The sequence below is a fragment of the Otolemur garnettii genome, unplaced genomic scaffold, assembly GCF_000181295.1.
Source record: "Otolemur garnettii isolate 467f Iridium unplaced genomic scaffold, OtoGar3 scaffold00007, whole genome shotgun sequence".
Classification (NCBI taxonomy): Eukaryota; Metazoa; Chordata; class Mammalia; order Primates; family Galagidae; genus Otolemur; species Otolemur garnettii.
In genome coordinates, this window is record NW_003852402.1 from 11,810,526 (window position 1) to 11,836,650 (window position 26,125).

Here is a 26,125-nt window from a genome sequence, read left to right on the forward strand (position 1 = left end):
GGGATTCGAACCCGCCACCTTAGGTGTACGTGGCTGGTGCCTTAGCCGGTTGAGCTATAGGCGCCAAGCCTACAGTCGTGTGTTTTGAAAACAGAAAGTCAGCGGGCGCAGTGGCTCAAGCCTATAATCCTAGCACTCTGGGAGGCCAAGCAGGGAGGGTTGCCTGAGCTCAGGAGTTTGAGACCAGCCTAAGCCAGAGCGAGACCTCATCACTTAAAAAAACCAGGCATTGTGGCTGGCACCTGTAGTCGCAGCTACTTGGGAGACTGAGGCAAGAGAATTACTTAAGCCCAAGAGTTTGAGGTTGCTGTGAGCTGTGATGCCACGACACTCTACCAGGGGCGACAAAGGGAGACTCTGTCTCAAAAAAAAAAAGAAAACTGAAAGTCAATTTTTAACAAAAACATGGTCAAACATAAGAACAGTGGAATCTGCTCTGTTCCTTGATAACAGGCAAGTAGGAGGCGCCCATAGGTCTTAAGAAAAAGTGATGAAAAGAGTAAAAGGTTTTCCAATTAAGAAAATTCTTTCCATTAATTCAGACTTCCCTATAATTTGAAAAAGAAAGTGGTAATTCAATTTTCTTGTTGAAGCAGTTTGGTTCAGCCCCTGGAACACCAGAGTTCTGCAGGGTCTTTGAGAATCACTCTTTCAAGTAAATTTGTCCTACAGGATTGGGGCTCCCAGCATAAGCATTGCCGGGCTGCGCACAGTGCCACAAACAGCTCCCTATAGTACGTATCAGAGTCAACTTGTAGGATCCTTGGATTTGTTCTGGTCTCTTTCTTTCTTTCTTTCTTTCTTTTTTATCTTTTGAGACAGTTTCACTTTGCCACCTTTGGTAGAGTGCCATGGCATCATACCTCACAGCAAGCTCAAACTCTTGGGCTCAAGCGATTCTCTTGTCTCAGCCTCGCAAGTAGCTGAGATTACAGGCGCCCGACACAACATCCAGTTATTTTTAGAGGCGGGGTCTCACTTTTGCTCAGGATGGTCTCGAACTCCTGAGCTCAGGCAGTCCACCCACTATGGCCTCCCAGAGTGCTAGGATTACAGGTGTGAGGCACCGTGCCTGGCCGGCCACGCTCTCTCTCTTAATCAAGCATCTACCGTGGGTTTGGGCTTGGGTTTGAGGGATATTGAAAGAGTATGGTAGGAAAGGAGGCAGGGCTGCCATCAATCTATTCTTGGACCAAAGAACCCCAAGGCCTCAAAGGGATTGTTGACAATGGCCTTAGAGCCGTCTGCTCCTTGACAGGTCATCAGCAGCCTCAGGTGGGCCAGCCCTGTGTCCTCCCTCCCTCTCCAGGAAAGCAGGAGAGGCTTCCTTCCCATCTGCAAGTCATGCTTTTAAAAAATGCTTAATCGGGGTTTTCTGTGGGACATCTCTATATTCTTAGGATTTCAACCCCTCTCCAACCTGCCTGAGAACCACAGGATGTTCTGGAAGGCCCTCCAAGAGCATCTGGTGCACCGATGGAAACAGGTGGACACTCCTACTTTAGCTGGTAAGGTGTCTAAAGCGCGAGAGAATTGCAGTGCTGCGTCTAGGCTCTCTGAGACCGGATGCACAAAAGATCAGTGGTTCCCGCCAGTCCTGCCATCAGTAAGTCCAAACCCTTCTTTTACAGAGGAGCAAATTGGTCTCAAGGGGAGGTGATGTTTCCCAATGATAGTTGGGTTAGTGGTAAGAACCTGGGTTTCTGGCTTCCCAGAAGCCTCTAGTTTACCTCAACTGCTAGTTGACACTAATATTCCCTGAGAAAAGAAAAACCATCACTCTGCCTTCACCAAAGGAGAGATGGACGTGTGCCTGGTCACATTGGAAGTTACCTCACTAACTCTACTCCAAGTAGGGTTTGTCAGCCAGCAGCAAAATAAACAACCTTTTTGGAAGCCATTGTAACCCTAGAACCAGCCCAATCTGATTGAACTTTGTGTAATAAAATGGTGAGTTGTCTTTTGGTGATCATGGCCCCCCGGGTTGCAAATTAAATGGCATGAGTGTGCCCAGTTGAAGCCAGCAAGCAACCAGGCGCAGAACCTGATTGCTCAGACCAAAAAGGTGGGGGCCAAATGAAGAAGCAGATGCTTCACAGCATGATCTGATTCAATCAGATGGAGCCCTGGCACCCCCCTCACGGCATGGCCCAGTCAGATCATGCCATGTGGCATTACCTCATCATAAGATCCAATCAGATCACACCTCATTCCTCAGCCTATAAAACCTGCCCTAGCTCCGGGAGAGAGAGTTTAGCCTGACTCCCAACTCCTGGCTCAGTAGCCTTGCAATACACTTTTCTGTCTGCAAAAACCCAGTGTCTGGGTGTTCGGCTTTCTCTTGTGCGTGAGCAAAAGCGACCCACTTCAGTTTGGTGACACTATCAGTGGGAGCTATGGAGAGAAGTCTAGAGAGTGGAAATGGAAGAAAGAAATGGAGAGAGAGGCTAGGCCAGGGGCACCATAAGTAGAATGGCTGTGCCTATGCCTGAGAGGGCAGGCAACTCTCATTTGCATGACGGACGAAAATGTTACCATTTAGGAGTTTGGTTGCTATGAATCGAGAAAGCGCTGCAACTCATTTACAGGACCTAGTGGACACTGGAAAGAGTTCATAGCTAAGGCTGGGCAGCAGAATCTATTGTTGCAGCTGAGCTCCACAGGAAGGGAGGCAAATCTCAGGAGCTTGGATTGCAGGGCAAGGCCTAGACACTCATGGCTTGGGGAAAGGGGGGATAAAGGGCAGGGAAGGAGTGTTTCTGGACAGGGGTCAGAGGGTGCAAAATCTGCTTCTAGGATTGTGTCACCCAAAAGGCCATGTGCCTGGGCACTCATCAATGTGCTTACCAAAGGTTTTTAATTTCATTACTAAGAGTTGTTTTTTTATCAGGATGCATCAATTTCCCCCCTTTTTGCACATCTGCAGTTGTAAATGGAGGTAAATGAGATGACACGAGCAAGTAACTCTTCAGCCAGCTTTGTTGTGAACATATGTACGTTTCACACCGCGAAGGTGACTACAGCACAGACACCAACTACAGCATAGTAACAGATGTTACTTCTTCATTCAAAAATTTACTGAGCACCACATCTGTGCCAGACTCTAGATGCTGAGATGATGGGTGTGAGCTCAGTGTTCTAGCAACGCCTCCCAGACCTAACTTTTCCAGGATTACCCGCCCAAACCAGATTCCTCCACAACCTTCTGCCAAGCCTGTGGATGTGAGAGGAGCCACAGCAAATCTTCTCTGGGTATCTCAGCCCAAAGAGGCCCAGCCACACTCTGGGAGAATAGGCTGTCTATAATATTTGGAAGTTTAAAAAAAGCAAGGTTAGAGTACATCCTTAATGTCCAAAAAGAGTCACATCATTTTTGTCTAATTATTTTATTTTATTTTATTTTCACTGAGTGTCACTTTGTCACCCTGGGTAGAGTGCCATGGCATCATGACTCACAGCAACCTCAAACTCATGGGTTCAAGCGATCCTTTTGCTTCAGCCTCCCAAGTAGTGAGACTACAGGCACCTGCCACAATACCCAGCTAATATTTAAAGATGGGATCTCACTCTAGCTCAGGCTGATCTTGAACTCCCAAGCTCAGGAGATCAACCCACCTCAGCCTCCCAGTGTGCTAGAATTACAGGGATATCTAATGATTTTAACCAAACAAAACATGGCAATGCCCAGCCTTGACTAGGATGTAATAAGTAAAACTGGTGATGTCTTAGGTTTCTGGTGGCAAAGTAGATTTGCAAGGTGCTTTCAAAATTTTGACACTGCATATCTGGTCACCAAAGTCTTCCGATAGCCATCCAATAACCCAAGAATAGGCACAAAAATGATCAGGGACATGTATTTCTAATATTGATAGCTTGGAAGCACGAGGACGATATTTGAGTATTGGGTCAGTCCCCGGCCATCTACAGTCCTGAGAGGGGGCAGCCCAGTCTCCCCTAAGCCTTCCTGGAGACAAGGTGCTCCTGGGTCTCTCCATAATTTGTTCTGACCACGCAGGCAATATCACAGTTGCCTTGATTTAACATTCTTTGTCACATGGCAGCTTCTTTTGCTGCTCAAAAATCACTTTAAAGCGGGGCGGGTGGCTCATGCCTATAATCCTAGCACTCTGGAAGGCCGAGCTGTGTGACTTGCTTTGAGCTCAGGAGTTTGAGACCAGCCTGAGCAAGAGTGAGGCAGGAGGATCGCTTGAGTTTAAGGTTGCTTGTGAGGTATGATGACACAGAACTCCGCCCAGAGCATGGAACTGCCTCGAAAGAAAAAGTGTTTTCAATATAACTTGACAAAAATCACCCCAGTACTACCACAACATAACTATCGATTTTATTCACTTCCAGTTATTTTTCAAAACCACGTGATTTTTCATAGCTCTTATAATTATTAAATTATTATAATTATTGAATTATTCATATAATTTTTCAAAAGCACATAGTTTTTCGTAGCTCTTATGTTTAGAATTCTGGGTCTTATTTTTTAAATGTATTATGAAAGTATATGACTATACAGTTGCCATAACTATTATCTTAATTTTTAATTTCAGATTAATAAGAGGGCACAGATGATTAGGTTACATTGTTAGCGTTTCTATGGCAAAGTCAAGCTGTAGCTGAGCCCTTCATCCACGGGATGTGCTGTGTACGCTTTCCACTGTGCCCATCAGGTGAGAGCTTTTTGATGACTCTATCTGTTCTCTTAAGAGGAAATATACCATCACGTTTATAGAAACACCCCTTTCTGGCAAGATGCGGCGGCTCACACCTGCAATCCCATACTTTGGGAGGCTGAGGCAGGAGAATCCCTTGAGCCCAGGAGTCCAGGTAGCAGTGAGTTATGACTACACCACTGCACTCCAGCATGGGGAACAGAGGGAGACCTTGTCTCTAAAAAAAAAAAAAAATTCCCTTTCAGTAGTGCCCTGGTGTCTTGATGCTGTTGTCATCCATAAGTGTCCTTTGCATGATGTCACTGCCTTGTCCTGTGTGCTGCCTCCAATCTGACCAGTGCTGGAACCAATGTCTGGCTCCTGAGTCCCCCGGCTCCCTCTCCCCCCACCCCTTCCCCTGGGAATTGAGAGGGCCTGAGAATTGCTCACATTTTTAGTTAAGCTTTACAAAGGCAGTTCCCAGCTGCTGCACTGCTCTGATTTGCAAGTACAGGCCATTAAGAAGGCCTCCGGATATGTCCCTTAATGAAAGCCACAGATCTGCTACATTTCAACCCAGAAACAGGGTATGGCTTCCCAGAGCTTCACATTTGCCATTTCCTTTTTTTTTTTGGAGACATGGTTTTAACTTTGTCACCCTCAGTAGAGTGCCATGGGATGTAGCTCAAAGCAACCTCAAACTCTTGGGTTCAGGTGATCCTCTTGCCTCATCCTCCCAAGTAGCTGGGACTACAGGCACTGCCACAACACCCAGCTATTTTTAGAGACAGGGTCTCACTCCTGCTCAGGCTGGTCTCCAACTCCTAAGCTCAGGCGATCCATCTGCCTCCAGCCTTTCGGAGTGCTAGGATTACAGGCATCAGCCACCATACCTGGCCCTTCCATTTTTTTTCAAATAAGTTTTGTTGCTTCTTCACATTCTTAGTGACATTTATATCCTTGGTACCCTAAATTGTTTTGATGCTATTATGAATAGTATCTCTTAATGTAATGTTGTCTGACTTATTTTGTTACTCTGTAGAAATATCATTCATTTATAATATGCCTCTTGTGCTTGACTAAGATTTTATTAATGTAATAGTTATTGAATGAATAATTCATGAATGAATAACGCTGGGGCTTTTGTTTCCTGATTGTTTTCAATACTTATCTTTCTTGTTTTGGTTCCATGCCTTATTGGGTTAGCTGGGGTTCTTAAATTATTGTATATTATGAAATTGACTCTAATATTTCACTACTGTTGGCTGGTTTACAAAAGCTGCTCTTCATCATGAGAAGACCATATGTTTTATTTCTATAACTAAATGTTTTTATTAGGATGAAGTGCTGAATTCTTACGTCCTAATGGAATGATTATACTTTTCCTTTCTTGTTCACCCTGACCATAATGTATTCTGTGCATTTATTTCTAGATATTGAATTATCCTTACATGCCATGAAAACCCCAACTTGATCATTGCAGGTTTTTGAATCAATAGGTTATAGATTTTTATTCTCTAGTATTTTATTCAGTGTGTTCATCTTAGAGTAATAAATGATATCGAGCTAGAGTCTTCTTTCCTTGGGGTCAAGGTGTATCATTTGTGTTAATATTTGCTTCATGGAATACACTCAGTAACATTTTTCTTTTTCTGAGACAATTTATAGGACATGAGAATTACATTGCTTATTTTCTGAAAGCTTGAAAGAACTTGGGGGTGGGGGACGGTGCCTGTGGCTCAAAGGAGTAGGGCACTGCCCCATGCTGGAGGTGGCAGGTTCAAACCCAGACCTGAACAAAAAAAGAACTTGCCAGGGTGCTTGCTTCGGCAGCCCATATACTAAGATTGGAACAATACAGAGAAGACTAGCATGGCCCCTGCGCAAGGATGACTCGCAGATTCATAAAAAAAACTTGCCAGGTTAACACCCTGGAACCAGGAACTTGCAAATCTTCTTGTTTACCACGTGGAATACTTTTGTGTGTTTTTTTGGTTTTTTTAGGGTTTTTTTGCAGTTTTTGGCCAGGGCTGGGCTTGAACCTGCCACCTCCAGCATATGGGGCCAGTGCCTTACTCCTTTGAGCCACAGGCGCTGCCCTGCTTTTGAATTTTTTAATTTACTTTTTTTTTTTTTTTTTGAGACAGAGCCTCAAGCTATCCCCCCCCCACCCCCCGGGTAGAGTGCTATCTGGGCTCAAGCAAGTCTCCTGCCTCCGCCTCCCAAGTAGCTGGAACCACAGGCGCCCGCCACAACGCCCGGCTATTTTTAGGTTGCAGCCGTCATTGTTGTTGGGCTGCCTGGACTGTATTTGAACCCGCCACCTTAGGTGTATGTGGCTGGGGCCTTAGCCACTTGAGCCACAGGCATCGAGCCTTAATTTACATTTTTAATGTGATTAATAAATGTGACTCCACTTCTCCCCATGCCTGAAACCTGTCTGTCCCACCCCTCTCCCTCATGCATTATTAGTTTTTGGAAAGTCTTAAGAAGCCACAGCGAAGTCCTTGACCTTTCACACCGCACTTGGTTTTCATTCTCCGTAAATACTTATTTGTTACGCTGTTTGGGCAGGTGTTTCACACAAGATGTACGATGGCCAATAAATATGAGACCAGATACTTCACATCATTAGTGGCTCCAAAATGCACATTTTGACCATGGTCAGACACCATTTCAGTGATCAGTTTGGCAAGAGTTGAAAGGAGAAAGCATCCTGTGTGTTGGTGACAGAGAGAGAGGAGACGGCGCTCACAGACACTTGCTGGAAGCACCAACGATGTAACTTTCAGAAGGATGATCCGGAGCATCTCCCAGCATGAAATGAACACATGCCTGAAACTCGGCATCTCACCTCAAGAAATTCATCCCACACAAGCACAGCGGCAGGTACACCAAGGAACCTGTGTGTGTCCATCCGGTTATTGGAAGTGGGATAAAAGAATGACAACGATGTGAAATACCCATGTCAGGGGACTGTTTACAGACCCCACAAAACAAAGGCTCACAGACGCAGGAAGGAGCAAGGCAAATCTGTATGCAACTGACTTGGAGAGAGGGCCATGATATATTAAGAAAAAGAAAAACAGTAATCCTAGCACTCTGGGAGGCAGAGGTGGGAGAAACTCTTGAGCTCAGGAGTTCAAAATCAATCTGAGCAAGAGGGAGACTCTGTCTCTCCTAAAAATAGAAAAAGGTAGCCAGACATAGTGGCAGGCACCTGTAGAAAAATTAGCCAGGCCTGGTGTCAGGCACCTGTAGTCCCAGCTTCTTGAGAGGCTGAGGCAAGAAGAACACTTGAACCCAGAAGTTTGAGATTGCTATGAGCTATGACACCATGGTACTCTACCCAGGGTGATAGAGTGAGACTCTGTCACAAAAAAAGAAAGAAGGAAGGGAGAGAGGGAGGAGAGAGAGAAAGCAAGTTAGTTAAAGAATGTTCTCAAATTTTTTGTTGTTGCAGTTTTGGCTGAGGCCAGGCTTGAACCCACCACCCCCAATATATATATTGGGCCGGTGCCCCACTCCTTGAGCCGCAGGCACCGCCCTCAATTTTTTTTTTTTTTTGAGCCATAATATCTCTGTTGCCTGCTAGAGTGCCGTGGCAGCATCCTAGCTCACTGCAACCTCAAACTCCTGGGTTCAAGCAGTCCTCCTGCCTCAGCCTCTCGAAAAGCTGGGACTACAGGTGCCTGACACCAGGCTTGGGTAATTGTTCTATTTTTAGTAGAGATGAGGTCTCACTCTTGCTCAGACTGGTCTCAAACTCAGGACCTCAAGGAATCCTCCTGTGTCGGGCTCCCAGAGTGCTATTATTGTATGTGTGAGCCACTGTGCCTGGCCTCAAGTTTTTTAAAGTACTATGCATGGTGATGTAGGACTAGGGGAAAGATTCTGGAAGGAGGAACACCAAATGGTGAGCAGGCCTAGCTCAGGGGAGGAAGGCTTAGAGGCTGAGGGTGATGGAAAACTCATCTGTCTTGAGATTTGTTACAGTAACCATGTGTTACTTTCATAAGAAAAGCCAATAAAATAAAAAAATTAATAAGGAGAGGTCTTTATTATTCATTCTTTTATCGTCGTAAAGTCTCCAACTTGTATAGCGGTGCATTGAATGCAGAGAATTCTGCCAAGCACAAAATAAGACCAGCAAAAGTCTGACGACTTCATAGTGTTAAATATTACTATCGTTCTCTTCTGTTGTTTCCATGCTCTTCTAATTTGTTTTGTCCTTTTGTGTCATATTTTGTTTCTTGTATATAGGAAATGGTTCAAATCTGATTTTTATCTCATTTGATACTTTTTTTAGTGCTGTTTATACTCATATTAATTATTACCTATTGTCATAATTGCTTTTTGCATGATTTTAGGAATTTCACTTTTTATTTCTTTGCTCTTTCTATATCCTACTTAGACAGGGACGGTGACGAGGTTCCAGTTGATGTAGTAAGTGGTTTACAAGTGGCCGGCAGAGATGTGTCTGATCTTTGCTTTCTTATCTTTTCTGTATCTGGTAAATGACAGATCCTGGTGACACATCAGAATAAGGTCTCATAGCTCATGACACGAAGCGTTTTTCTGTTTAAAATCCTAATCAAATCTCTCCCCGACCTAGATTTTGAGGAGGTGACTCTGTTTGACCTGACTTTGGGGAGCAGGGGAAAAGGGAGGCATGGCAGATGCAGAGGACGGTCAAATGGTGGGAGCCAGAGACCCGCTGGGCAGCCCTGGGTCTCCTTGAAATGGGCTCATCGTTTCCTTCCAGTTTAGTGCGTCTTCTATGGGACTTCTGTGGTTTACACACCGGATTAGGGGTGAAATGGAACCCTGAGTTATGTTTTATCACTCACGAAGCTGTTTCGGTAATTGTATTTTATATTCCATCACATTTCTGAGAGTAAAAAAAAAAAAAATCTCGCCTTGCTGTGCTGCGCTTGTCCCCCAGAGGGCGCGCTACTCCTCTGGTTGGTGTCCATTCCAAGGCGCCGACAGGGCCACATTTTGCGGGGGCTGTGGTCACTCTGTACAAGGACCGCACATATATGCATCTAACCCCCTCTTCTCTTCCGTGGCCTCTCTCTACGCAGAAGCGGGGACGCGAGAGCCTGGGCTCCACTGTCTTGCTTCCCTGTCTCTTCCCAGCAGGGCAGTCCCAGCTGGTCAGCAGAGGGCAGGGTGAAGCTGAGGCTGGGATTTTGGTTCAGAGGCGCTCTCAGACCTGAACTACTCGGTCCACTTTGCCAGAGAGCTCTGCTCTGGGGACTCAAAGCCACACCGGGATGGTAAGACGCGGTGTTCTCCTTTCCTGTTGCCATTGTTGGCCATTGTTGCTTGTGCTGATAACTCCTTCAGGGTCACATTATGACCAAGGACAAATGTACCTCTGGTGTTCTTAACCACACAGCCAGATAATGATGCTTAGACTGACCAGAAGACTGGACCAGCTGAGAGTTGCAGGGACCAGAGGAGGTGACACAGATACTGGTGCTTTTTTCAGTTTTGAGACAGAGTTGGGCTACAGTACTAGGACATCAGCCTAGCTCACAGCAACCTTGAACTCCTGGGTTGAAGTGATCCTCCCGCCTCAGACTCCCAAGCAGCTGGGACTACATGTGCTCACCACAACATCCAGCTAGTTTTTTCTAATTTTAATAAAGATAGGGTCTCCGTCTTCTTGCTCTAGCTGGTCTTGAACTCATGAACTCAAGTAATCCACCCACTTTGGCCTCCCAGAGTGCTAGGATTATAGGCGTGAGCCACTGGACCAGGCCCAGATAATGTATTCTGATTTGAGTATGTACCTGACGTGGGTAAAATACTGTCATTGGAGGGGCCAGGATGAGAGGCTTCTAACTGGAGGGGGGAGTGTAAGCAGACTCTCTGGGGGAAATAGGGTGGGATGGGACGGTAGATCCTCACCTTCATTTGAGGGGCTGTGATCCCCCACATTCAGGGACCCACGTCATGACACCTCTGTATGTAGAGACCTGATACTGGCGTCAAAGGGATTCCCTGACAGGCTGGGGGTTACGTGGGTGGATTCCAGTGGGCGCTACAGGCATGGGAGCTCTGAGGACTCCTTGGTGCTTCTCTCTCCACAGCTATCAGTGAGGCCTGGGCCAGAAGAGAGGCAGCTTCTCCCTCATAAAGAAGAAAACAGACCCCGCAGTCATCCAGAGAAGTAGGGTGTGGCTAGCAGGTCATTCAAAGCTGAGGCCTAGTGATTCAGAGCTGGGAATTCTTTTTATTTTCTTTGAGACAGAATCTTATTATGTTGCCCTCGGTAGAGTGCTGTGGCATCACAGCTCACAGCAACCTCAAACTCCTGGGTTCAAGCAATTCTCTTGCCTCAGCTTCCCAAGTAGCTGGGACTACAGGTGCCCACCACAATGCCCGGCTATTTTTGTTTTTGTTTTTGTTTTTTTGAGACAGAGTTTCACTCAGTCATCCTCGGTAGAGTGCTGTGGCATTGTAGCTGACAGCAACCTCAAACTCTTGTGTTCCAGTGATCCTCTTGCCTCAGCCTCCCAAGGAGCTGGGACTATAGGCTTCTGCCACAACACCCAGCTATTTTTAGAGATGAGGTCTTGCTCTGGCTCAGACTGATCTGGAACTCCTGAGCTCAGGCTGTCCATCCTCCTCGGCCTCCCAGAGGGCTAAGATTATAGGCGTGAGCCACTGAGAGTGTTAGGTCCGAAAATTCTCCCAAACAGCCCCAACAGACGAATCTTGATGTACAGGCATGAGGTGAGGCTTTATTCAGACCCGGGTCTGGACTCTCCTGGCATGCAAGCCTAGGACGAGCCCCGAACCTGGGGTGTGCAAGGTTTTTATGGGGTACAGAAGGCAAAAAGGGTAGGGTCAGGGTACGGGTACACTCCTGATTGGTGGTTGATGATTTCACTAGTAAAGGAGGATTTGGATTGGTACAGGTGAAGGGTAGGGGATTTCTTAACCGGGGTTAGAGGTGGTGTAGCCTAATTAGGAAGGAGAATACCTGAATTTCAAGGGAAGTAGATACCTATTGCCTATCATGGGAGTTGTTCAAGGGAACTGATACTTATTGCCTATTATGGCAGCTGTCTGCCTTAGGTAACTCAATTAAACGGTTTAATGGCTGTGCAACCAGGGGTGGGGGAAGCAGCAGGGAGTGGCCCTGTGGTTTAACAGAGCTTATGTGGTAGACAACAAAATGGCACTGGTCTGGCCCTTACAAGAGAAACAGTGAGCTCAGGGGGGGAAAAGAGACTGAGGATAGACCAGGATAGAGCCTGGGAAATAGTAGCGCTGTGTAGGGATTGAGGGATAACAGAGAGGAAGGTGCTGGATGGGGAGGGCACAGGCAGGGACCCAGACATGTCTCTGGTGATGACAGGCCTCTTACCTACTCGCAGAAATTTTTGCAAGGACTTCTGGTTTGAACATGAATCAATAAAGTTATCAATTTCTCTTCTCTTGGAAATTACCCCAAAGCAATAAGGAAAATGAAATAAATACCATCTATGAGAAACTAAGGAAAACAGATAAAATAGATTAAAAAGTTGCCAAAGCAGTGGGGATGAGCAGGGCTTTGGGAGAGAGAACCTGAGGGTGTTGGTAACTGCGGATATGGGAGGAATATACCCCTCTTCAAGGTGAAGGGCATCCCCAAAGTGCAAAACGGAAATATCTCTAGTAAAAATACAGTGTGCAAGTTGCCAGATGAGTCCCCCAAAGCAGTGAAGACAGGACTAAATTTGGAGACACAGTGAGACAAGCCATCTCTGTAGGAAGAAGTTTGTTTCTGAAGCAGAGAGAAGAAAGGACTCTGTACCGTAAACAGTTTAAAAGCCACCAATTCCATTGCTTGGGAAAAAAATACAGACTAAAATTTCAAATAGAAGACCTAGGTCATAAAGAACACTTCTGTTAGCCTGGAACCCAGCCTGGCTGGTTTCCTACTGGGTCTCTTATAAATAGCTGGTCCACGAAAACAGCACCCAATGCAAGGTCTACTCCAATAAAACATTAACTCAACAACAAACAGCAACCAGCTTAAAGAACAAAGGACATGAGGAGACACAGAAAAGGTCAATGAGCGTATGAAAAAATTCTGGGCATCACCGATCATTAGGGAAATGCGAAGTCAAACCTCACGCCCATTTAGGGTAAACTGTTATCAAAAAGCAAAAATGAAAAAGCAGACAACAAAGGTTGCTGGGATTTCGAGAAACTGGAATGCGTGTGCATTGGTGGAGGGAATGGGAAATGGTGCAGCTGCCATGGAAAGCGAGAAGGTATTTCCTCAAAAAGTTAAAAATAAAATCACCATATGATCCAGGAATTCCACGTCTGCATGTATACGTGCAAAGGAATTGAATGCTGCGTCTCAAAGAGACGAGTGTTTGTGTATCAGTGATGATGAAGCAGCTTTGTTCCTGATAGCGAAGATGTGGAAACAACTCAAATGCCCATGGACAGAAGAGCGAGTATACGAGATGTGATATGCACACAGAAGGAGATGTTACTCATCCCTAAGGAGGAAGGAAATTCTGGCTCGTGCTACATCAGTGAAGCTTGAAGGCATGATGCTAAGGAAGCGAGCCTGTCACAAAAGGACAGACCCTCTGATTTCACTCAGCGGAGGCATTTAGAGCAGTCAAATTCATAGAGACGGAAGGTAGCGTAGTGATTACCAGGAGCTGAGGCGCAGGAGGGATGGGGGGGTTATTATTTAATGTGTATAGAGCTTCAGTTTAAGAAGATGAAAAAAGTTCTGGAGATAGATGGGATGGGGTGCTGGTTACAGGACAGCGTGAGTGTACTTAATGCCACTGAACTGTACACTTAAAGATGGTCACAAGGGTTGGCTCGGCGCCTGTAGCACAGTGGTTACAGCAGCAGCCACATACACCAAGGCTGGCCCAGGCCAGCTAAACAATGACAGTTGCAACAATAACAAAAAAATAGCCAGGCATTGTGGCAGGCACCTGTAGTCCCAGCTACTTGGGAGGCTGAGGCAAGAGAATCACTTAAGCCCAAGAGTTGGAGGTTGCTGTGAGCTGTGATACCATAGCATTCTACCCAGGGTGACAAAGTGAGACTCTGTCTAAGGAAGAAAAAAAAAAATGATCACAATGGCAAATTTTAGGTTATATGTATTTTGCCACAGTTAAAAGGTATATGTGTCGATGTTAAAAGGTAAAAAGGACACCAGAAAGAAATGGCAGATAGGGAACACCCACCAGGGAAGTGTTGTCAGAAAGCTGAGGAAAATCAGGATACATTTTTAAAAGCTCCATGAAGCAATTTCCCCTGCAGTACCAGAACACAAACCAGAGATAGGAGGACTCAGAAGATGTGGAGAGACAGCAGAGGACATTGAATGGAAGCTGGTGGAACTTAGGAAAGAGGAGAAGGAAAAAGTCACGGCAGGAAGAAATGCTCATCGGAGGGCAGACGAGGGAGAACAGACGCATTTTTTTTTTTTAAAGTGAGAGCTACAGAAGGCAGAGACGAGAAAAGTGAGCAAGTGACGTGAAAACACTGCATGTGTTCAGCAAAAACACGAGGGATAAGCTGGAATGCTGCTAATTCCAACATATGCTAATTGGAATCCTCCAAGAAGAAAACTGAAAAACAGGAGCAGAACAAATATGTAAAGATACAATTCAGGAACTCTTTCTGGATGTAAAAGGGCAGACCGTGTCCCAGGGAAAAATGGTCGTGGTGCCGGGTGCGGTGGGTCACGCCTGTAATCCTGGTGCTCTGGGAGGCTGAGGCAGGTGGATCGCTTGAGCTCAGGAGTTCCAGACCAGCCTGAGGAGGAGTGAGACCCCATCTCTACTAAAAACAAACAGAAAAAAAAAAACTTGCTGGGTATTGTATTGTGGCGAATGTCTGTAGTCTCAGTTACTAGGGAGGCTGAGACAAGAGGATCACTTGAGCCCAAGAGAGGTTTCTTCAGCTATGACCCCACGGCACTCTACCAAGGGTGATAATGTGAGACTCTGTCTCAAAAAAAAAGAAGGAGAAAAAGAAAAGTGGTCATGGAATGGCGACTGTACCTCTGAAAAATGTACCCACATCCTCAGTCTCCAGGCAGGGTGACCAGGACAAGTCTAAGGAAGTTATTAGACTTCAAATATAACAAAAGAATGTGTGGAGTGGCCCAGACATAGGAGCAGTGGGGTAGCACGTACAAAAGCCACAGCAACAGGAACCCTCACAAGGACTGTGACAGTGTGCGCATGTGACAATCTGGTGTTTTTTATATCTCACTCTAATTTTTTGGTATGCTGTTACTTCTTTGGAGCATAGAAGAAAAGACATTTTGATTCATAGTATCTCAGATTCACTATTTAAAAATTGCCTAAAATGCCGGGCACTGTGATTCACACCTGTAATCCCAGCCCTTAGGAGGCCGAGGTGAGTGGATTACCTGAGCTCACAGCTTCGAGACCAGCCTGAGCCAGAGTGAGACCCCGTCTCTAAAAATAGCCGGACGTTATGGCAGGCACCTGTAGTCTCAGCTCCTTGGGAGGCTCAGGCAAGAGAATCTCTTTTTTTTTTTTTTTGAGACAGAGCCTCAAGCTGTCCCCCTGGGTAGAGTGCTGTGGCTTCACAGCTCACAGCAACCTCCAACTCCTGGGCTTAAGCGAGTCTCCTGCCTCAGCCTCCCAAGTAGCTGGGACCACAGGCACCTACCACAATGCCCGGCTATTTTTTGGTTGCAGCCATCATTGTTGTTTGGCGGGCCCTTGCTGGGGATTCAAACCCGCCACCTTAGATGTATGTGGCTGGCACCTTAGCCGCTTGAGCCACAGGCGCCAAGCCAAGAGAATCTCTTGAGCCCAAGAGTTTGAGGTTGCTGTGAGCTGTGATGCCATGGCACTCTACAAAGTGTAACAAAGTGAGACTCTGTCTCAAAAATAAAATAAAATAAAATAAAATAAAATTTGTCTAGAAGCTGATAAAGGTTATAGCTTTCTATTTGAAACCTACATACACATACTTTTATGTTACTATAAGAAATGTAGACGCTTCAGTGAGCACAAGGAAGAGAATGGGAGGCACCTTTGACCCCACACCCAGGATACCCCCCATAAAACTCATCTTTCACTGCATGTTACTTAATTTTTTTTTTTTTTTTTTGAGACAGAGTCTCACTATGTTGCCCTCAGGAGACGTGGTGTCACAGCTCACAGCAACCTCAAACTCTTGGGCTTAAGCCGTTCTCTTGCCTCAGCCTCCCAAGTAGCTGGGACTACAGGTGTCGGCCACAACACCCGGTTATTTTTTGGTTGCAGTTGTCATTGTTGTTTAGCTGGCCTGGGCCTGTTTGAACCCACCAGCCTTGGTGCAAGTGGCCAGCACCGTGACCACTGTGCTACAGGCACCCCGCCTACTTAACTTTTAAAAATAGTTAGTAGGCCTGGGCTGCGGACATGCTGCATCCGAGGAAATGGAAGTTTGTTCTGTTGAGATACTTATGTGGAGTCGCCCCGTGCTCACGGTGTGGGGGGCAGGTGCTTCTCTGCTGGGTCCCCAGCCACACGACTCTCTGCCTTTGGAATTCTAGGCAGATGCTCCAAGGTGGCGCTGTACAAAGTTTCCAGGGTTTCTGGCTGATGCAACCACTTCCCACTCTGCCTGTTAACAGTCACTCAGGACGTTGCATGGATACTTTGGGCTTCATCCAGGAAAAAACTTTTGTAATGGACAGTTCAGGGCAAAGAGTGTATTTACCTTGGAACACAACCACTACTGTGGGCCGCTCTGCCCACCCCCATTTAATTTAGTGTGATTTTGTAAAGCATGAAGATGATCCTGAAGCTTCCTGACAAACTGACATTTCTCAGATTTTAATGTGCACGTTACTCCCCCGGGATCTGTCAAGTTGCTGGTTCTGCTCTAGGATGTCTGGGACTGGGCCCGGGATCCTGTATTTTGAACGTAACTCCCAGGTGATGCCAGCGCTGCCATTCCCAGCGCAAACTTTGAGCACCTAGGTGGGAAGAAATGCTTCTGTGCATCCCAGCGCTTTCAGGCTGAGGTCAAGCCATTTGTTGCGGCTTCTATGGCCCGAGTGACCAGCTATCTCCAGCCTCCTCCATGCTTGCCTGTTGGCAGATGGTCCCCCAATCAACAGAGGCCTGTGTCCAGAAACCATAAAGAGAAAGACAAATAAATACCGTAGAAAAATGGACGGGAGCCTCGCACGGGCCCGTCACACAGGAGGCTATCCCGTGGCTAGTTAAATATTGGAAAAGATGCTCAGTTTCATTAGTGGCACAGTCATATGCCACTTAACGATGGGGACATGCTCTGAAAAAATGTGTCATTACGATGCAAACATTGGAGTGTGCTTACACACTCCTGGACGGTATGCACTCCTGGGCTGCAGGGCGTAAACCTGTACATCACTGCCCTAACACTGCGGGCGGCTGTAACGCAATGGTAAGCATGTGTGTACCTGAACACATCTAGATACAGAAAAGGTACGGGGGCTCGGTACCTGTAGCTCAAGTGGCTAAGGTATACTGGAGCTGGTGGGTTCGAATCCAGCCTGGGCCCGCCAAACAACAATGACAACTACAACCAAAAAATAGCCGGGCTTTGTGGCAGGCACCTGTAGTCCCAGCTACTTCAGAGGCTGAGGCAAGAGAATCACTTAAGCACAGGAGTTGGAGGTTGCTGTGAGCTATGATGCCACAGCACTTTACCCAGGGCAACAGCTTGAGACTCTGTCTCAAACAAATAAACAAACAAACAACAACAACAACAACAAAAAAGCAAAAAACAGAGAAGGTACAGGAAAGACACAGCACTGTGATCTGACGGGTCCACTGTTGACTGAAGCGTCATCATACGGCATGTGAGTGCAGCCTGGAATTAGGCAAATGCTAATGAAAAACACAAGGATAGACACGCCTGCCCAGGCTGTGAGGAGTCCGTGCGAGGTCAAGACCTGCCCTTTCCATGCTAGGGAGGCCCCAGCCCATCTGTGCCAGGGGCCTGATGTCTTCTGTCCAAGCCCCGCAGAGCCCCAAGGCCTCACTGCAACAAGAAATGCACCTGTGTCCTCAGTCCCCAGGTAGAATGACCTGTGGGAGTCCTGGAGGGGAGAGGGGACCCGGAGAGGGCCCAGGGGATGCACAGCCCCGAGGGTGGCAGCTGCTTAGCAAGGCTTCTTCACTGAGCCCCACTGCGCTGGACACACGTCTGTCTGAACACGGCCCGTGGGTGCTTCCTCCTGTTTGTTAGGGACGTGCAGTCACTGACTCGTTCTGACCCCAAGACTTGGTCCTGGGACCAGGCGAGCCCCAGATGCCGCCTGGCCATCTCCGCCCACACTTACCTTCTTGCTTCCCCTTCCTTCTCCGAGGAAAGGTTATTTGTTTTTGTGCGCGGGGCAAAGTAAGCAGAAGGAAAAGCAGCACTGGGCAGGACAGAAAGGTGTGAGGGGCAGGTGACACCCGTGAGACCAGCAGGCTAATTCCCTGTTTCCCTTTCCAGGATCTCTTTGCCCCCAGCCCTGATTTCGTGGATGGTACAGAGTTAGGAGCGCAGACGCCAAGGCCACATTGCCTGGGTTCAAATTTAGGCTTCATTGTCCACTTGCCTGTGGCCTCGGGTAAGTGAATTCACCTCTGTCCACCAGCAGCTCACCTTTAAAAGGGGAGGAGGCTGCAGGGCACATCATAGTGACCCACACCTGTAATGTGTAATGGCTCACGGCTATAATCCTAGCACTCTGGGAGGCTGAGGCAGGTGGATTGCTTGAGTTCAGGAGTTCGAGACCAGCTTCAGCAAGAATGAGACCCCCGTCTCTGCTAAAAACAGAAAAACCAGTTGGGTGTGGTGTCGGGCCCCTGTAGTCCTAGCTACTCAGGAGGCTGAGGCAGGAGGATCACTTGAGCCCAAGAATCTGAGGTTGCTGTGAGCTATGATGACACCATAGCACCCTAGCCTGGTGCAACAGAGTAACACTCTCAAAATAATAAAAATAAAATAAAATGGGGCTCTGCATCTGTAGCTCAGTGGTTAGGGCACTGGCCATATGCACTGGGCTGGCAGGTTCAGACTCGACCCTGTTAAACAACAATGACAACTACAACAAAAGAATAGCCAGGCATTATGGCAGGCACCTGTAGTCCCAGCTACTTGGGAGGCTGAGGCAAGAGAATCACTTAAGCCCAAGAGTTTGAGGTTGCTGGGAGCTGTAATGCCACAGCTCTCTACCGAGGGTGACATAGTGAGACTCTGTCTCAAATAAATAAATGAAATGAAAAGGGAGAAGGGGATGTCAGTGACTGATCGTTAGGGGGACTGAGTGAGTACAGGAAAAGCCCTGAGATTGCTAATCGGTATTAGCACGGTTCCACTTGTGGTCTATCAACGCTGCTTCCCCCCAGGGCTTCACAGAAGGGCATCTCACTGTGGGAACCATGGGGGGTGTGTGGCCCCCACTTGTTGTTCCCGGTGTGTCTGACTCCAGCATTGCCCCTCCCTTTGTTCTCTTTGTCCTCTTCGTCCTAGTTCACCTTCCCAGCCTTCAGTCTCAAGCTTGCAATCCTGTGCCTGATGAAGTAAGGGGTCCCCTTCAGGGGGTCCCCTTCGCCCCCTTCTCTTGTTAAAATCTTCTGACCTGGGTTATCTCAAAGGTCCTGTCCTATCAATGAGCCTTGGCCCATCAGCCATTTATTTCTTCACTGTAGACCCTGATCCCTTAGCTCAAAAGCCCACTGCTACCAGCTTCCAACTGTTACATGTCCTCTTTTAAAAATAGCCCAGACAAGCGAATTGTCAGCCACCCAGAGCCCGCCTGCCCTGCGCAAACCTGACAGGATGGTGTTACCTATTAACAAGACACACTCTCAAAATTACAAGGCCCAAGCTGATGCCACCCTATGGAGCTCTGAACCGGAGATGGAGATTCCACGCAATGCCACTAGACACCCAAGTCCCCTCTTCCGTTCCCCTCCTCCAACAGGTCCCTCGCCCTCCTCCCCTTCTGCGTGACAACTTCTTTGCCAGAAGCCTCCACAGAACAAATATTTTCATCAGGTTTCCTGCCTTGAGCAAGGTCAGAGCCAAGCAGGAACTTTACTACAATAGCCCATTTCATCCCAGGCATGCTGGAATTCCCCCTCTTAGCATGGGAGCTACAGAAAAAAAGACATCCATGTATTGGGATTTTGGACACAGGCGGGAAGGAAAGGTGCGACTCGTCACCTCCTGCCACAGTGACTCACCCTTTGTCTCTCACACCCTAAGCCTTCTCCCTCAGGACGAGCTGGGCCTCCGCTGTTGGCTTGTCTTTACAGGTGAGGTAACTGGAGTTAGGATGGGGGTCCAAGTGTCAAATAAGTAAGCAGGGGTACCTCACCGGGTCCCCTGTCCCACCAGCTCGCTTGCTGACTTACCCCTCCCCTGCTGCCATGCACACTGTCTGCATCTGCCAGACACAGGCCTGCCAAGACTGTGATGTCAGGAACAGTCTCTTACGCTTTGCCCAGCAAACCGTGCTTCTACCTTTTGGCGAAACTGCTGATCATGCCTTGCCGCCTCTGCCTCAGGCAGGTGCATGAATCAGCTGGCCTATCCTGGTGACTGTATTGCAGTGGCTTATGAATCATTTGGACCTGACCACTTGGTGAGTGAACTAGTAGGTATTTTCCGACCTAGGATTGCTGTGAAAAATTTACTGATACTAAAGCTCTCAACGGTCATTCAGGGACCTCTGCCATATTGGTGGCTTTGGATAGAGGTGTATGATCAAAATCAGGCCAATCAGAGTCACCCCTAGGACTTGTTTAGGAGAAATAGGGCAGGTGCATACCATCCTTTCTGGGGTCACTGACATTAAGAACAGCATCAATTTCTGGTGCCCATCTCTTTGACTACATACAAAAGCTCTTATCTGGGAAAGAAGCCTGCCTAAAGAAAAGCAGACCTGAGAGGGACAGCAGGAAAGTGTCCTAACATCATATGCGGGAGCACCTAGAACCAGCCCTACCTGAAGCAGAGCCACCACCAGACCCTTCAGTTATAGGAGCCAATACATTCTGAAGCAGTCAACATTCCTAGCTGCTGACAATGTAAATGAACCCAACTGACTCACTCAGAAAATAATGTGTCAAGAACATTCAGTATTGCAGAGACTCTCTAGGATAGAAGAATAATAGATCCACGTACAATCTGTACCCCAAACCAGCACACCCAGCAACAACCCCCAAATCACGCTGAAAACTGGTTGAGTGGGAAGCCTCCGCTGGGCACAGACACCTCTCACTGCAGCACCAATGTCAGCAGTGTCACCGGTGCTGGACACATTACTAGAGCCTCTGCTGCTTCTGGCTCTGGAAACAGGATGTGGCTGCTGCCATTATCCCCAGAATAGATTCTGGATGGCGCAGTGGACTGGGAGGCTGTTGCATCTGTTTGGCATCGAGAGGCTGGGAGCAAACACCCGATTGCCACAGTCAGGAGTGAATCTCTCTACCCACCAAGAACTACAAAGCAGGGAGCTCCCCCAAACGGAGGGAAAATGTTTAATGGGCAAAAAGAATAACAAATAACAGACACACCCTGCCCCCCCAGACACACAGTTGAATGAAGAAAACAAAGTAACAGAAAATGGTGTTCATAAACTGCTCTCATCCCCCATGCACACAAAAATAGTCTCTTTGCAAAAGAGGATCAAGACACTCATTACTGCGTCCAGCACCAAGCCAGCTTCCCGTTCCAGCCCAGAGCACGTCCCCTGTCTTCACTGTCACTTCCCGGAGGCTGAGAAAGTGAGTTTGCGGTTCAAGTGCTGGGTGGCCGAAATGTTTTACCAACATCCACTAGAGTCCGTATCACTTCTTCTCGCCTTCTCTCTTTCTCTCCTTCTATCTCACTTTCTCTTTTTTTTTTCTTCTCTCTCCTTCTTTCCTGATCTCTCACACTCTCTCCTTTTCTTCCACTTTCCTCTCCCCCTCCTTTCCTTCTATGGCTATCTCTGTCCCTATCTCTCCCTCCCTGTTCCCTTCTCTCTCTCTCTCTCTTTCTCCCCTTCTCTCTCTCCTCTCTCTTTCGCCTTCTCTCCCTCTCTCCTGCCCCCTTCTCTCCCTTTTTTCTCTCTCCTCTCCCCCTTCTCTCTCTCTTCCCCCCTTTCATCTTTTCTCCCCCTCTCCACTCTCCCCCACTTGGAGATATCAGGGAACTCTTTGTCTTTCTGGCCACGATAGGAAAGCAAGGCACAAAAACATCTCAACAACAACCCCCCCACAACTTCCTGCCATCCTACTTGCTGGCATCTCACTCATCCTCCTCTGTTCCCTCCGAGAGATGAGGAAACACAGTTCTCAAGTCTCCTGTCCTCATCCCCCTATGTGGATTCCTGTCACTTTTGAGGTGGAGGGGGTAGGTGATGGCCCTGTCTGGTGTAGAGCCTGTTCCAGGGGTGAGACCGGTGACACCTCAGACAGGAGTTTGGTGGTGATGACCAACGTGGGCTGTGGGAAAAGCCAGTGTTTGTGCCAGAGTATCTCTTTCAGGCCTCATTTTCAGAAGGTGTCAAATCCTGAGTGCCAGTTATTCTGTCCGTGCCCTGGAGACATCAAATCAGTGATAGAAACAAACATTCCACCCGTTCTCGGTCTGGCCTCCCTGCACCCGGACCGGGCCATCCCCCCGCTCTTGGTCCGGCCTCCCTGCACCCGGACTGGGCCATTCCATTAGTTCTGAGGCTCTGCTGGAAAATGAGCCATGTAGTTTCAACTCATATTTCATAGCCCATGAGTGAGCTTCTGGTTTCTCCTCCCATCGCAGGAAATAACTTTGATTATTTGTGCAGGAAATAACTTGAATTATTTGCAGATGACATACACTTGACCCCTGAACAACACAGGCTTAGACGTACTAGCCCCCCAAACTGTATAAAATCTGCATATAACCTTTGACTCCCCCAAATCTTAACTACCAATAGATAGCACTCTGCTCTCAGTAAAATGGCTAACATTTTTTAAAGTGCTAATACTAACAGATGGTGAGAATGTGGAGCAACTGGAACTCTAATTCTAATCCATTACTGGTGGGAGTGAAAATTGATACAATCACTTTAGAAAACTGTTTAGATGGGTGGTGCCTATGGCTCAAGGAGTAGGGCACCAGCCCCATATACCGGAGGTGGTGGGTTCAAACCCAGCCCTGGCCAAAAACTGCAAACAACAAACAAAAAAAAACTGTTTAGATGTATTTATTAAGGCTAAACAATGTACACTCTAAAGCTTAGCAATTCTACTACAGGGTCTCTACCTAAGAGGAACCCGTACATAGACTTACCAAAATATACCAAGACTGGATGAACATAACAGCTTTACTTACAGTAGCCCCCAACATGTCCGTCACCTTTAGAATGGATAAATACATTGTGTGTATTCATATAATGGAATATTCACCGCAGTAGAAAATAATCAAGAATGTGAATGAATCTCACAGATACGCCTTTGAGTACAAATTTGAGTATAAAAGAATACACGCTGTACAAGTTCATTTATATTAATTTCAAGCACAGGCAAAACTAACCAGTGGTGACAAAAATTGGATAAGTGGATGTGGCAGGCAGAATAACAGCCCCCAAGTGTCCCATCTTAATCCAAGAGACTATGAATCCATTACTTGGCAAAGGGTCTTCCCGATGTTCCGGAAGTTACTCATCAGTTGGCATTAAAAGGGAAAGATTATCCTAGTCTAATCTAATCACATGAGCCCTTTGAAGCAGAGGACTTTCCCTGGCTGGAGGCAGAAGTCAGTAAGATCTATAGTGTGAGGAGGATTTGAGCCACCATTCCAGAAAGCATGAGAAGAAAATGAATTCTGCTAATGGCCTGGATGAACTGGAAGCAGTTCCCCCACTGAGCCTCCCGAGGGAGCTTGGGCCAGCTGACACCCTGACTTTGGCCTTGTTGAAGCCAAACAAGCTTGGAAACCTTGCTGAGCCTTACCCAGACTTCTCACCTACAGAACTGTAAGATAATAAGTGGATGTTTTAAGCCACTGAGTTTGGGATGGTTTGTTACGGCACCCACAGAAATTAAATAAAGTATGGACTGGAAGAGAAAATAAGGGAGACTTCTGGGGTCCTAGAAATATTCCATCTTTTTTTTTTTTTTTTTTGAGACAGAATCTCACTCAATGATCTAGGCTAGAGTGCCATGGCCTCAGCCTTGCTCAAACTCCTGGGCTCAAGTGATCCTCCTGCCTCAGCCTCCTGAGTACCCGGGACTATAGGCACCCATCACCATGCATGGTTAATTTCCCATTTTTAGTAGAGATGGAGTCTCACTCTAGCTTAGGTTGATCTTGAACTCCTGAGCTCAAGGGATCCTCCTGCCTTGGCCTCCCAGAGTGCTGGAATTACAGATATGAGCCTCAGGGCCTGGCAAATATTCTATATCTTGATTAGGTGGTAGTTCCATGTGGATAAGTATATAAACATTAATTAAGCTGTGTACTTAATATTCTAAAATCCAATTAAAAATAGAAAATGAGTAAACCATTATCCTTATGTTGTTAAGTCATAGTTTTACGACAATAAGATCACAGAGTGTAACCTATATAATTTTTTTTTTCTTAACTCTTGATTTTCTTTGTAGGTTAGTGCTTGATGTATTGGTACAAATGTTCCCCAATCATTTGACAAAAATCCATTCTCTACTTGTTGGAAACAGATTTGTAGTTGTCAATTAAGATTTTTGTTTGTTTGTTTGTTTGAGATAAGAGTCTCACTATGTCACCCTCAGTAGAGTGCTGTGGCATCAAAGCTCACAGCAACCTCCAACTCTTGGGCTTAAGTGATTCTCTTGCCTCAGCCTCCCAAGTAGCTGGGACTACAGGCACCTGCCACAACACCTGGCTATTTTTTTGCTGTAGTTGTCATTGATGGTGAGCAGGCCCAGGCTGAGTTCGAACCTGCGAGCCCCTGTGTATGTGGCCAGCGCTCTAACCACTGGGTACAGGTACCAAGCCTCAATTAAGTTTTTAAACTGTATTATATAGAAGGAGACATTTCCTTTGCTTTTTCCTTTTTCTATGTAGAGAAACTTCCAAAAAAGCAGCACTCCCAGCCTCTCCCCAGGAAGGAGGAGGAATTTACCTGTAATTTTTAGAGGAGTGGGGTCACGCACAGCTCAGTCTTGTCTTCTCAACTTTCTTTCGGATCTTCCTGCCTGCGAGGGGAGCACGCATTTTTTTTTTTTTTTTTTGCTTCTGAGCTGTAGGTGTCAGAGAGACAACGCCATGGGGAGGCCTATAGCTGTCCAGAGTGCCTGCTGCTGGGACAGAAAACGTGCCCAGCGTGGAGTGAAATTTCACAAGCCCATGTGGCTCTCCGAGAAGCAACCTCGTCCCCCCACAGCTTCCCCGGTAATTAAGGCACCATTTTTTCTTTTTTAATCTCCATCTGCCTAATTCTTGTGTATATTTCTGGGTTATTGCATGGGGCCAGAAACTTTGAAAAGTGTACAAAGAGTGCAATTTAAGTAGTAAAATAATATCGGAGATTGTGTCGATGTGTCTCCGGAAAGCTAAATTCAGGCCTTTGGCTTTGGGTTATGCAGGTTATGTGGGGTTATGAATTTAGGCCTCACAGAGCAGGGTGGTCTGTTCTCACTGCTGGCTGTTTTTTTGGGGGGAGGGGGCAGTTTGAACCCGCCACCTCCAGTATATGGGGCCAGAGCCCTACTCAGTTGAGCCATAGGCATTGCCCATGGCTGGCTGTTTTGAGAGCCAGGATTCTTTGTTAGTTTTTCTACTGGAATAGCTTTTCCTTGGTGCCTGCCTTAGTAAACAGGAAACAGGTGCAGCTAAGACAATGCATCAATTAGGGGAAAGAAAAATTCTGTTTACAGATCTTTTAGGTACTGATAGATATTTACTGTAGGGAAGTAGCGTGCACAGGGACCATCTTTAGATTATTAATACCTCTTAACCAAAAAGATAAAAGATTTGTACCCTTGAAAGCTACAAAACGTTGCTGGAAAGAAGATAAAGAAGGCATAACTAGGCTGGGCACCGTGGTTCATGACTGTAATCCTAGCCCTCTGGGAGGTCACGGTGGGTGTATTGCTTGAACTCAGGAGTTTGAGACCAGTCTGAGCAATAGTGAGACTGCATCTGTACTAAAAATTAAAAAACCGAGGCAAGAGGATTGCTAGAGATTGAGGTCGGTGTGAGCTATGATGCCATGGCACTCTAGTCAGGGTGCCAGAGTGAGACTCTGTCAAGAAAGAAAGAAAGGGAGGGGAGAAGAGAGAGAGAGAATGGAGAGAGAAAGAAGAGAGAGAAAGAATGAGAAAGAAAGAAAGGAGAGAGAAAGAAGGAAGACATAAATAAAGAGAAAGACATTGTATGTTCACAGGTTGGAAGACTTAATGTTGTTTAGATGCTAATAGTACCCAAGGAGATCTACAGATTCATTGTAATCCCCATCCAAA

General features: G+C 46.8%; 1 protein-coding gene and 1 non-coding gene across 2 annotated transcripts in view; one reads left to right on the forward strand and one right to left on the reverse strand.

The window, feature by feature from the left end:
• Positions 1-26,125, reverse strand: part of APOL5 (apolipoprotein L5) — a 37,914-nt gene that overhangs the window by 2,439 nt on the left and 9,350 nt on the right.
• Positions 6,479-6,587, forward strand: LOC111723113. The gene has a single exon (XR_002771730.1). It is a non-coding gene; the product is annotated as a U6 spliceosomal RNA (small nuclear RNA).